We start from the raw sequence: 12,157 nt of genomic DNA, 5'->3' as shown, positions 1-12,157 counted from the left end.
TTCTTTGGTGTTGTTGTGATGTGCTAACATGCTAACATGCTAAATGGACTTAAACATCTACCCATTTCCATAAGCTAACATCTATGAGGAAAGCTAGTATAAATAATCTCAACATAAATTAAGCCAATAATTACATATTACCTAACCCAGGTAACCCTACATATATATATATATATATGTTACGGTACATGTGGGAAAACTAGGGTTATGACCTTCCTGTTGAAACAGCAAAGGTTGACCAAACAGGAAGTTCCCTCCTCACAGGAGGACACACAAACCCACCGGAGGAACAGAGAGATCCTTGCATGTGGAGTCACACTGGTGATTGGTTGTTGATTGATTGATCGGTTGGTTGGGTGATTCGTCGTTCACACAAACATACACACACACTTCTGAGGTGAGAGTAGGACACCTGGTGGCTGAGAGAAGAACTGCTCTACGGGTCTCATAATGTAAAGTGAAGCATCAGTTTATTGAAGTATAACAAATGTAGTTCTATTGTAATCCTGTTTAAAACCAATCCAATTTAAAACACCCATTCTTTCTCATCCTCTTCAGCCAATCATTTACAACGTGTAGAATTGTCTACTTACTCCGCGGTAGGCCTAGAAGGAAGGACCCTACACCGGGCGGACCGGACGCTGCTTAGTGAGAAGACCCGCGGAGGCGGCCTCATTATATCTACGAAGGACAGCTGGTGCTTAAACACGAAAACTGTAAGTAGCCACTGCTCCCCAGACCTAGAATACTTGACTGTTAAATGCCGACCCACATACCTCCCGAGCAGTGGAGGCTCCTCCATAGAGGTGGAGGAGGCCTGGCCTCCCCAATAATTTGAGAGAAGAGAGAGAGATTTAAAAAAGCAATAATTATATTTTTTATTTTTTATTTATTTAACAAAAAACATATTTTAAATGTTTTAATATTAATATTATTTATTAATATTATTTCCGTTTTGTTCATAAATCTTTTCCATGGCTAAAACCCAATATTGCAATTGTAAAGCACCTACAGGCCAGAATCCCTATCCGTTTCTATTACTCATACACACGTGTGGCGGAAAAAGGTACTACACGGAGGCCAGGCCTCCCCTAGCAAAGTGGTTTCTCATAGAAGTCAATGTAATGCAATGTAATGCAATTTTTTGGGCAGAGGAGGCCTGGCCTCCGTGTAGTACCTTTTTCCGCCAGAGACCCATCCCACCCTGGGTACGAACACTTTGCTCGGCTGCCCTCGAACAGGCGGTACAGGACCATGTTCACAAGGACAAACAGACTGAAGCTCAGCTTCTACCCCAGGGCCATCCAGGCCCTGAACACAGCAAAGACCTAGGTTCTAGGCCCTGGACAGTCTGGACGGATTGATGGCAGCTGCTGGATTGAAAAATCAGGTGTAGTGCTGAGGCACAAATGTGTACATTTCAAGCCTGCAAACTGCGACACTTTAAATAAATGTGCAATAACACTATGTGCAATATGACAACCCTAGGGTACATAAGATTCAGAGAATAGGAAATGTTAGAATAGGTATAGCATTGCATAGAGTACAGCACAGTGTTTTATCTGTACAGTATAGTACAGTGGATAGTGTACATAGCCTTTATTTATGTAAACCAGCTCTTTTCCCTTCTTGTCTTTTTAGTCTTTTTTTTTTCTCTTCCTAGCACCAGGGGAGCCCCCCCCTCCCAAATTTCGTTGTTTGGTACCTGTACTATAGCAATGACAATAAAGACCATTCATTCATTCATTAAATTAAAACAATATTAAATGATATGCAATTTCCAGGCTCAAATAACAGTTTTAGAGGTTGATGAAAATCGGAGTGTCAAATGTCAAAATGTTTTTCTGATCCTCTTTTTTAGCAGAGATGACAGACGATATAAGTGAAACATGAAACACTTACGGTACATGATAGATAGATAGATAGATAGATAGATAGATAGATAGATAGATAGATAAATACTTTATTTATCCCCGTGGGGAAATTCATTTTGCCGCGCCACTCCACTAAAAACCACACATAACAACACAACACAACATAAAGGACAGACAACAACACTGGGCCAGCCATGTACAGTATATAAAAAACAGTGAGATCTGATATAAAAGTGGATTAAAAGGATGGCTATAGTTATTTATATTAAAATACTAAAAAAGTGATGATGGTGATTAAAATAAATAATAAATACAGATTCAGGAGCCTTGACCCCGACTGCTACTTTAGTTGCCATTGAACAGTCTTAGTGCAGCCGGGATAAATGATTTTTTATATCGCTCCGTCCGGGAGCGGATCGTAATGAACCGCCCTCTGCGGCGGCTGCTGGTTTGCCCAGCGAGGACATGATGGAGGGGGTGGTTGGGGTTGTCCCTGATGGACAGCAGCTTACTCCTAGTCCTTCTCTCCACCACCGTCCCCAGAGAGTCCAGGCTCCTTCCCACCACTGAACCCGCCTTTTTTACGAGCTTGTCCAGCCGTCCGGTATCCCTCTTGGTGATGTTTCCCCCCCAGCAGACTGCAGCGTAGAGTTTCAGTTTCAGTTTCAGATTAGTGTTACAGTATTCGGTTGTTAAGTCGTGACGTGTTTCCGGGTCCAACGTTGGCTGAGGCGCTCTCTTCGAAATGCCTCAATAATAATAATAATTCATTATATTTATATAGCGCTTTTCCGAGGCTCAAAGACCCTGACAATATGGGGAAAACGGGAAAGTGCTGCGTCCCTTGTTGTATGAATAGATCCCAGTCTAAAAAACGATTGAACTGTCATTCTACCGCTGGAGTACACTGGTACTCTGGTGCTTTAGTACACTGGTACTCTGGTGCTTTAGTACACTGGTACTCTGGTGCTGTAGTACACTGGTACTCTGGTGCTTTAGTACACTGGTACTCTGGTGCTTTAGTACACTGGTACTCTGGTGCTTTAGTACACTGGTACTCTGGTGCTTTAGTACACTGGTACTCTGGTGCTGTAGTACACTGGTACTCTGGTGCTTTAGTACACTGGTACTCTGGTGCTGTAGTACACTGGTACTCTGGTGCTTTAGTACACTGGTACTCTGGTGCCTTAGTACACTGGTACTCTGTTGCTTTAGTACACTGGTACTCTGGTGCTTTAGTACACTGGTACTCTGGTGCTTTAGTACACTGGTACTCTGGTGCTTTAGTACACTGGTACTCTGGTGCTTTAGTACACTGGTACTCTGGTGCTTTAGTACACTGGTACTCTGGTGCTTTAGTACATTGGTACTCTGGTGCTTTAGTACACTGGTACTCTGGTGCTTTAGTACACTGGTACTCTGGTCTTTTAGTACACTGGTATTCTGGTGCGGAGAATTTCTGATTTGGACCCGGAAATTGCAAAACGTCACGTTTGACGTCAGACTTAACAACCGGATTAGAGGCGGGTCACTATCTCAGACACAGTAGTGACCTCCGGCTGTGTGTCGTCTGTGTGCTTCTTACAGCAGCGCAGGGCCTCCAGCACCTCCCTGGGCCCTTTGGTCATGAAGATGTAGAGGAACGGGTCCACCAGAGGACTGAGGTACAACAGCAGGTTGGCTATCAAGCCCAGGTATCGCACTTCCTCCTTCAGAGACAACGACTCCAGCAGGATGTTGAGAACGAAGGGAAGGAACAGAAGGGTATAATTGGTCAAAATAACTGCCAAGGCTCCCAGAATCCTCCTCTTCTCGGCTGCGGTTCGCTCCGTTGACCTGGAGCACAACAAGGCTCTGGCGCCGTCCAATAGGAAGAACAGGAGGAGGGGGAAGGGGACGAGGAGGGCCACGGCAAACCAGAAGAAGTATTCGAGGAAGGCGAGTGCCAGGATAGCGAACGGAGCACCCCACATCGCCATGGAGATGAGAGAGGACTGTTTGAGTCTGCTGCAGCAGCTGTGGCACTGTGGGTAGGCCACCAACAGGTGGCGCTCCTGTGCGATGCACACCATGAATGTGATGTTGGATATGATGCCGAAGTAGAAGATCAGAGTAGTGACGTCTGTTGATATGAGTAACGTCTCAGCGACCATCTGGGGTCGACCGATGAAGTTTAAGATGTCGGAGACAAGGAGGCTGATGATGTAGATGGGTACACCGTTCTGACCTTTGACCAGGTTCTTCAGGGTGTAGATAGCCAATCCGATGGCAGGTAGGCCAACGGCGAAGGTCACCCAGCCAATGATATGAGCCACGCGGTCGAAGGTGGCGGCAGCGGTGGCGTTGGTGGTGTTGTGAACAGCTGCTAGACTGACGGCATCCATGTGGTTTCTGAAGTCTCTCCTGATTGGTCGATCTAGCTGGAGTTGTGTTCTTGTGTCGTCATCCCTTGTGTCTGCGCCTCTCATCTGTTACACACTGCAATGAGGAGGAAAGAGTTCAGCTGATATCCATGTTCAGTAAGACAGACAGACAGACAGACAGACATATATTACTTTGACAGACAGACAGACAGACATTACTTTGACAGACAGACAGACAGACAGATATTACTTTGACAGACAGACAGACAGACAGATATTACTTTGACAGACAGACAGACAGACAGACATTACTTTGACAGACAGACAGACAGACAGATATTACTTTGACAGACAGACAGACAGATATTACTTTGACAGACAGACAGACAGATATTACTTTGACAGACAGACAGACAGATATTACTTTGACAGACAGACAGACAGACATTACTTTGACAGACAGACAGACAGACAGATATTACTTTGACAGACAGACAGACAGATATTACTTTGACAGACAGACAGACAGATATTACTTTGACAGACAGACAGACAGATATTACTTTGACAGACAGACAGACAGATATTACTTAGACAGACACACAGACAGACAGACACACAGACAGACAGACAGACAGACAGACAGACAGATGAGCTTACACTTACTTGAAGCAGCAGCAGAGAAAGCAGTACGGATGACTTCATTACTGTTCTCCTTTAGAGTGTGCCCTTCTTTACTGTTCTCCTTTAGAGTGTGTCCTTCTTTACTGTTCTCCTTTAGAGTGTGCCCTTCTTTACTGTTCTCCTTTAGAGTGTGTCCTTCTTTACTGTTCTCCTTTAGAGTGTGTCCTTCTTTACTGTTCTCCTTTAGAGTGTGCCCTTCTTTACTGTTCTCCTTTAGAGTGTGCCCTTCTTTACTGTTCTCCTTTAGAGTGTGCCCTTCTTTACTGTTCTCCTTTAGAGTGTGCCCTTCTTTACTGTTCTCCTTTAGAGTGTGCCCTTCTTTACTGTTCTCCTTTAGAGTGTGCCCTTCTTTACTGTTCTCCTTTAGAGTGTGCCCTTCTTTACTGTTCTCCTTTAGAGTGTGCCCTTCTTTACTGTTCTCCTTTAGAGTGTGCCCTTCTTTACTGTTCTCCTTTAGAGTGTGCCCTTCTTTACTGTTCTCCTTTAGAGTGTGCCCTTCTTTACTGTTCTCCTTTAGAGTGTGCCCTTCTTTACTGTTCTCCTTTAGAGTGTGCCCTTCTTTACTGTTCTCCTTTAGAGTGTGCCCTTCTTTACTGTTCTCCTTTAGAGTGTGCCCTTCTTTACTGTTCTCCTTTAGAGTGTGTCCTTCTTTACTGTTCTCCTTTAGTGTGCCCTTCTTTACTGTTCTCCTTTAGAGTTCTCCTTTAGAGTGTGCCCTTCTTTACTGTTCTCCTTTAGAGTGTTCTCCTTTAGAGTGTGCCCTTCTTTACTGTTCTCCTTTAGAGTGTGTCCTTCTTTACTGTTCTCCTTTAGAGTGTGTCCTTCTTTACTGTTCTCCTTTAGAGTGTGTCCTTCTTTACTGTTCTCCTTTAGAGTGAGCCCTTCTTTACTGTTCTCCTTTAGAGTGTGCCCTTCTTTACTGTTCTCCTTTAGAGTGTGCCCTTCTTTACTGTTCTCCTTTAGAGTGTGCCCTTCTTTACTGTTCTCCTTTAGAGTGTGCCCTTCTTTAGAGTGTGCCCTTCTTTACTGTTCTCCTTTAGAGTGTGTCCTTCTTTACTGTTCTCCTTTAGAGTGTGTCCTTCTTTACTGTTCTCCTTTAGAGTGTGTCCTTCTTTACTGTTCTCCTTTAGAGTGTGCCCTTCTTTAGAGTGTGCCCTTCTTTACTGTTCTCCTTTAGAGTGTGCCCTTCTTTACTGTTCTCCTTTAGAGTGTGCCCTTCTTTAGAGTTCTCCTTTAGAGTGTGCCCTTCTTTACTGTTCTCCTTTAGAGTGTGCCCTTCTTTACTGTTCTCCTTTAGAGTGTGCCCTTCTTTACTGTTCTCCTTTAGAGTGTGTCCTTCTTTAGTGTTCTCCTTTAGAGTGTGCCCTTCTTTAGAGTTCTCCTTTAGAGTGTGCCCTTCTTTACTGTTCTCCTTTAGAGTGTGCCCTTCTTTACTGTTCTCCTTTAGAGTGTGCCCTTCTTTACTGTTCTCCTTTAGAGTGTGCCCTTCATTACTGTTCTCCTTTAGAGTGTGTCCTTCATTACTGTTCTCCTTTAGAGTGTGCCCTTCTTTACTGTTCTCCTTTAGAGTGTGCCCTTCTTTACTGTTCTCCTTTAGAGTGTGCCCTTCTTTAGAGTGTGCCCTTCTTTAGAGTGTGAACACCAAACGTGGAGAGGCAGCGTTCACTCACTATGCAGCAGAACACTGGAACAAGCTGTCGCAAAACATACGTTCAGCTTCATCTGTATCCATTTTTTAAAAATATGATTTTTATGTTTGGCTTTTAATTATTTTAAAGTATTTTAAAGACTTAGGCTAGGTTTCTAACTGACTGATTTGTTTTTGTTTATTGACTTTAAACTTGAACATTTTAAATTGTTATTGTACCTCACTCCTTTTCCTTTGCTTTTAATTTATTGAATTTGATATGACTGATTTTTCATTTTTCATTTTTCATTTTTAATTGTTATTTGTAAATTGTTTTGTTATTTGTCTTGTGAAGCACTGAAGACGTTAGGGAGAGGCCAGACTGACCATGTCCCTCTCTCTCTGTCCTCTGCTGATGCATCATGGGAGTCCTCCGGAGGGGTGTTGAGGGCAAATACATCTACATATCTGCTCCGGACATCTGTGGATAAAAACAATTATATTTCAGTCCAATGGTTAGCTGACTGTGTGAGTAAAGCAAGCTTCTCCCTCTCCCTCCAAAGGTCGACTCAGGAACTAGAGGCACCTTTCCTCCGGGCGTAGAAGTCGGGCTTCGGGAGGTGGTCGATGTTCAGAAGCACCTGACTGCCAGGTGAGTACATCTTTGGGACCTGAGGCGGGTAGGTGCTCTGTAATCAGAAATGTAATCTTTGTTTCTGTAATCAAAAATGTGTATGTAATGTGTAATGTTTCTGTAATGAGAAACCAACTCTTTCTACATGAGTTAGTTGACTCTATTCCTGTTTCATAACTGTTATACCTTTAGAAGCAACATAGCAGTAACATGCTCTTACATAGTAAATGTACTGTATATACTTAGATACTTTGTAATTGCATAATAATGGAGTTGAGTGGATTTGTGTTACTACACAATTTATCATGAAATCACTATGTACAACATTATTACAAAGTAATTACAGTGTTATTAAACATGCATAATAAGGTCAACTTATTCGGTTGTTAAGTCGTGACGTGTTTCCGGGTCCAAAGTTGGCTGAGACGCTGTCTTCGAAATGCCTCAGTAATAATAATAATTCATTATATTTGTATAGCGCTTTTCCGAGGCTCAAAGACGCTGACAAATATGGGAAAAACGGGAAAGTGCCGTGTCCCTTGTTGTATGAACAGATCCCAGTCTAAAAAACGATTGAACTGTCATTCTACCGCTGTAGTACACTGGTACTCTGGTGCGGGGAATTTCTGGTTTGGACCCGGAAATGGCTAAATGTCACGTTTGACGTCAGACTTAACAACCGAATTCCTGTTTCATAACTGTTATACCTTTAGAAGCAACATAGCAGTAACATGCTCTTCTTACATAGTAAATGTACTGTATATAATTAGATACTTTGTAATTGCATAATAATGGAGTTAGTTGAGTGATTTGTGTTACTACACAATTGACACAATAATAACAAAATTCTTATTCAAATGCGATAAGCACAAACAGTTCAACCATTCCATATATCATGAAATCACTATGTACAACATTATTACAAAGTAATTACAGTGTTATTAAACCCCTCCATCCCTCCATCCCTCCACCCCTCCATCCCTCCATCTCTCCATCCCTCCATCTCTCCACCCCTCCATCTCTCCACCCCTCCATCCCTCCATCTCTCCATCCCACCACCCCTCCATCTCTCCACCCCTCCATCTCTCCATCCCTCCATCTCTCCACCCCTCCATCTCTCCATCTCTCCACCCCTCCACCCCTCCATCTCTCCATCCCTCCACCCCTCCATCTCTCCACCCCTCCCTGGCCCACCTACCTCCCCACCACCCCACCACCCCTCCATCCCTCCTCCCCTCCTTTCCTTCATCCCTCCCTGGCCCACCTACCTCCCCTCCACCCCTCCTCCCCTCCCTGGTCCACCTACAGGTCCAGGCTCTTGAGAGATCTGTAGCCTCTTGTCCTCTGACTGTTTACTGACCTCCTGGAGGAGACACACGTCCAACAGCCAATCAGATCGCATTGGTTCTGAGGGCGGCAGGGGGGTCCAGGGGGGGGGTGGCGCGGTGTGGGAGGGGGGGGCAGCCAGGAGGGTCTGAGATAGTGATAGTGTTCCCCGGGGGGTCTGGCGGGGACGAGGGGAAGGCTGGGTCGTCAGGAGGAGGTGAAGGGGGGAGTTCTGAGAGGGAGGAGTGCTGGTCTCGGTGTGATGTGAGGGTTCTGAAGCGTTGAAGATCAGCGTAGCGGAGCGGGAGTGGAGAGCAACAGCAGGGGGGAGAGTTCTAGAGGGTGTCACCAGAGGACCGGTCTGGAAGAGGGAAACCGCTGGTGGTGTCGCCTCAGAGACAGCATGTGGTGGTGGTGATGTAGCCTCAGACACAGGTGGTGGTGGTGGTGATGTAGTCTTGGCCATGCATCCCGAGGGAGGGGCCTGGTAGATCATGGGAGGGGCCTGGTAGATCGTGGGAGGGGCCTGGTGTCCTGAGGGCAGGGCCAGGTGTGCTAAGTGAGGAGCCATGTGTCCAAAAGGAGAGGCCTTGTGTCCCCTGGGAGGAGAAGGGCCCAGGTATGAGTCCATTGCATTGTCCATTACTCAGGTTGTGGATGTGAAGGCATCCGTCCAGTTTTTGTCTTATTTTATCTGAATCCTGAATGATAGAAAGCAAACCACATCAGTATGAGCCTAGCGTAGTTCACCTCAAACATGACCAACGGCCTCTGCGCCTAGCAACCTGCTGTGCAGCAGCCTGAGTGCAGTTGACCTACAGGTGCAACTCAAAAAATTAGAATATCGTGCAAAACTTAGATATTATATAGACTCATTACATGCAAAGCGAGATATTTAAAGCCTTTATTTGTTATACATTTGATGATTATGGCTTACAGCTTATGAAAACCCCAAATTAAATATCTCAGAAATGTTTAATATTACATGAAATCAATAAGAAAATGATTTTAAATACAGAAATGTCAGCCCTCTGAAAAGTATAATCATGCATGTGTACAATGCAATGAGTCTATATAATATTTAAGTTTAACCCTTTAAGTTGAATTACTGAAATGAATGGACTTGTACCTGTATAGGGTTCCAATGCAATCCTTGCACACCAATATATTGAGCATTGGCTGTGGCCTCTCTACATAAATCAATATATCAAAAATTGCCTAAATGGAATGTGCCTAATATGCCTAAGTCTACTACAGTATGTATGCAGGTCTAGTGAACGGGGTTTACTTCCATAACCGTGTAATACATTAAATGATATGCAATATAAGGTCTGCATCTCATGTGAATAGGAAGGTATCAATTCAAACACGTGTTTGATACCATTCCTGATTACATTCCATGCATTAGAATGATCCCATCCTCCGCTGTCTACCTCCTCCACCAGCCTCCCCTGGGCATTTGCTGTATATGGCCTAATAGCCATCGTTCACTTAACACGGCTGTGATACAGCTTAAGGAGCCTTACTGCAGTTCAACAGGGAAACCACCGGGACGGGAGCCCTACCCTAACCCTAACCCCTAACCCTAACCCTAACCCTAACCCTACCCACCTGAAGTGATCCACGGAGATGTGGGCTCCAGTAGAGATGTGGGCTCCAGTAGACTTCGGCTGTTTCAGCTTCAGAGTAGAACAACTTGGCTACTAAACAACTTGGCTAATAATCACAAAAGACGAACTCCTTTATTAGTCACAATGAATGATGGACACGTTTATTGCATCATCGTCCAAATTTCTTTCCAAAGCTTGTTGCTGGTTCCAAAATGTCCCTCCTAAAAACTGATTAATATACCGTAAATACCATAATAAAAAAAAAGCTCAGTTCAAAAAACTGCCTCCCTGTGAAATGTAATGGTGCGTAAAAAGATACATAGAAACATACTGAAAAGAAATATCACACAATAATGAAATTAACATCAAAATACGACTCGTAGAATACATTAAAATAAGATCAAATATGACTCAAGGCACAAATCTATGAAACTTTCAAATGTCATAATAAAAACACCTAGGAGGAAAAAAGGCCAGGTGTGCCCCTTCTGTGTAACATTCGCAATGAACCAGAACACTTGTAAAGTGATACAGTTGATTGAGGCATTCTTTAATACAGATAGCAATTCACATATAACCCCCCCCCAAAAAATGAATCTTCAAAACCATTTACAGGAATGTAAACATCCATACACCTGCTCAAGGACAGCAAAATAACAACGTGTCCACTCTCCCTTTTTGCAGTAGGTACAGGGTTCGAGTTATGTGGGAGCCAATGGGAGCTGAGCTCCCATAAGAAAGGTCTGAGCTCCCATGAAAGCAGTAAAATCATACATCTGTGGGGGTCGCTAATAATACATTACCACAACCATTATTTGATCAAAAATGTCAATGTAATGAGTATTATTTATATTTATTTATATGATAAATATTCTAAAATAAACACGTTTTGCAAAAGAACTACGGGCACCAGCATTAATCTCCTGTGAATGACAGTATGCCTTTGACTGCCTGCACTTTACCACCAAGACACTATGGGGCGCAGTAGAATATTGTGCAACAGCAGAATATGATCGTTGAGAACTTGCGAACGTGAAAACCCGAAACTTTCCAGGCTTGTCGACTCGGTCGGCAGCAGTAGCCTTTTTTGGGGCGGCATGATAGCTAGCTACTGAATGTTTTCTTGTCAATAATCGTGTTTTCATCCAATAAACCAAACTTGAATTCAGCTGCACCTGTTATGACACCCAACGTTGAAACTGTTGAAATAGCAGAGCTCAAACAAAAGCAAGTGCTTCCGAAGAAAGTAGCAGAACTCCCCTCCAGTATGTATAAGGAGACAGGGCAGCCTATACTGTCGCTAAAGAAAGGATGCCAAATACAAAACTGAATCCAATTATGAAACTTAATGAGATGAATGGCGCGACAGTTGGCCCCTGCTCACCGATCCGATCATTCATGTGCCCAGATTGTAGAGCACATTGCACAAGAGATGAAACAAATTAATTTCTAATGTCAAATCACTTGATTCCCGTAGTAGCATAACATCAGATGAAAGCACAATTCATGGACGAGCATACATTATTATTTATGTCAGGTGCGATGTCACTGGAAATGGAGATGTGGCCAATGTGTCGTGCTAACAGGGAAAGTGAATGGACTGTATAGCAAAAACAACAAAATGATTGGCCGAGATACCCGTGACTATCGCTTATAGCTGTTGTTTCATGTGGTGCTGTTGATGTGGTGAAATGAGTAGCCTATGGCTGATTAAAACTTGTAAGTCCCATCGCTGTGTGGGCATGATTCGCGCGCGTGCATGAGAACATTTCGCACTGTTATTTTGGAGACCCCCACAAAGCTCAGCTTATAACTCGAACCCTGAGTAGGTAAGAACTTAACCTCTGTAGGGCAGCACCCTCAAGATGATTGTAAACTATTTGGGCCTTCTCTTTTTCAGTTTTCTGTTTCAGAACAAAGTTGTTCTATTTCCTCAACCAACCAATCAACCATAAGACAGTCTTCTGTGTCCGTCGTTTCTAAAAATGTGGGTAACCCACTGTCTTCCTTCACCGCCACCACCTTTCTGTCTTTCTCCA

This window comes from Nansenia antarctica (assembly GCF_963989245.1).
Source record: "Nansenia antarctica genome assembly, chromosome: 19".
Taxonomy (NCBI): Eukaryota; Metazoa; Chordata; class Actinopteri; order Argentiniformes; family Microstomatidae; genus Nansenia; species Nansenia antarctica.
The sequence above is the reverse complement of the archived record's forward strand: the minus strand, read 5'-3'. Positions refer to the sequence as shown.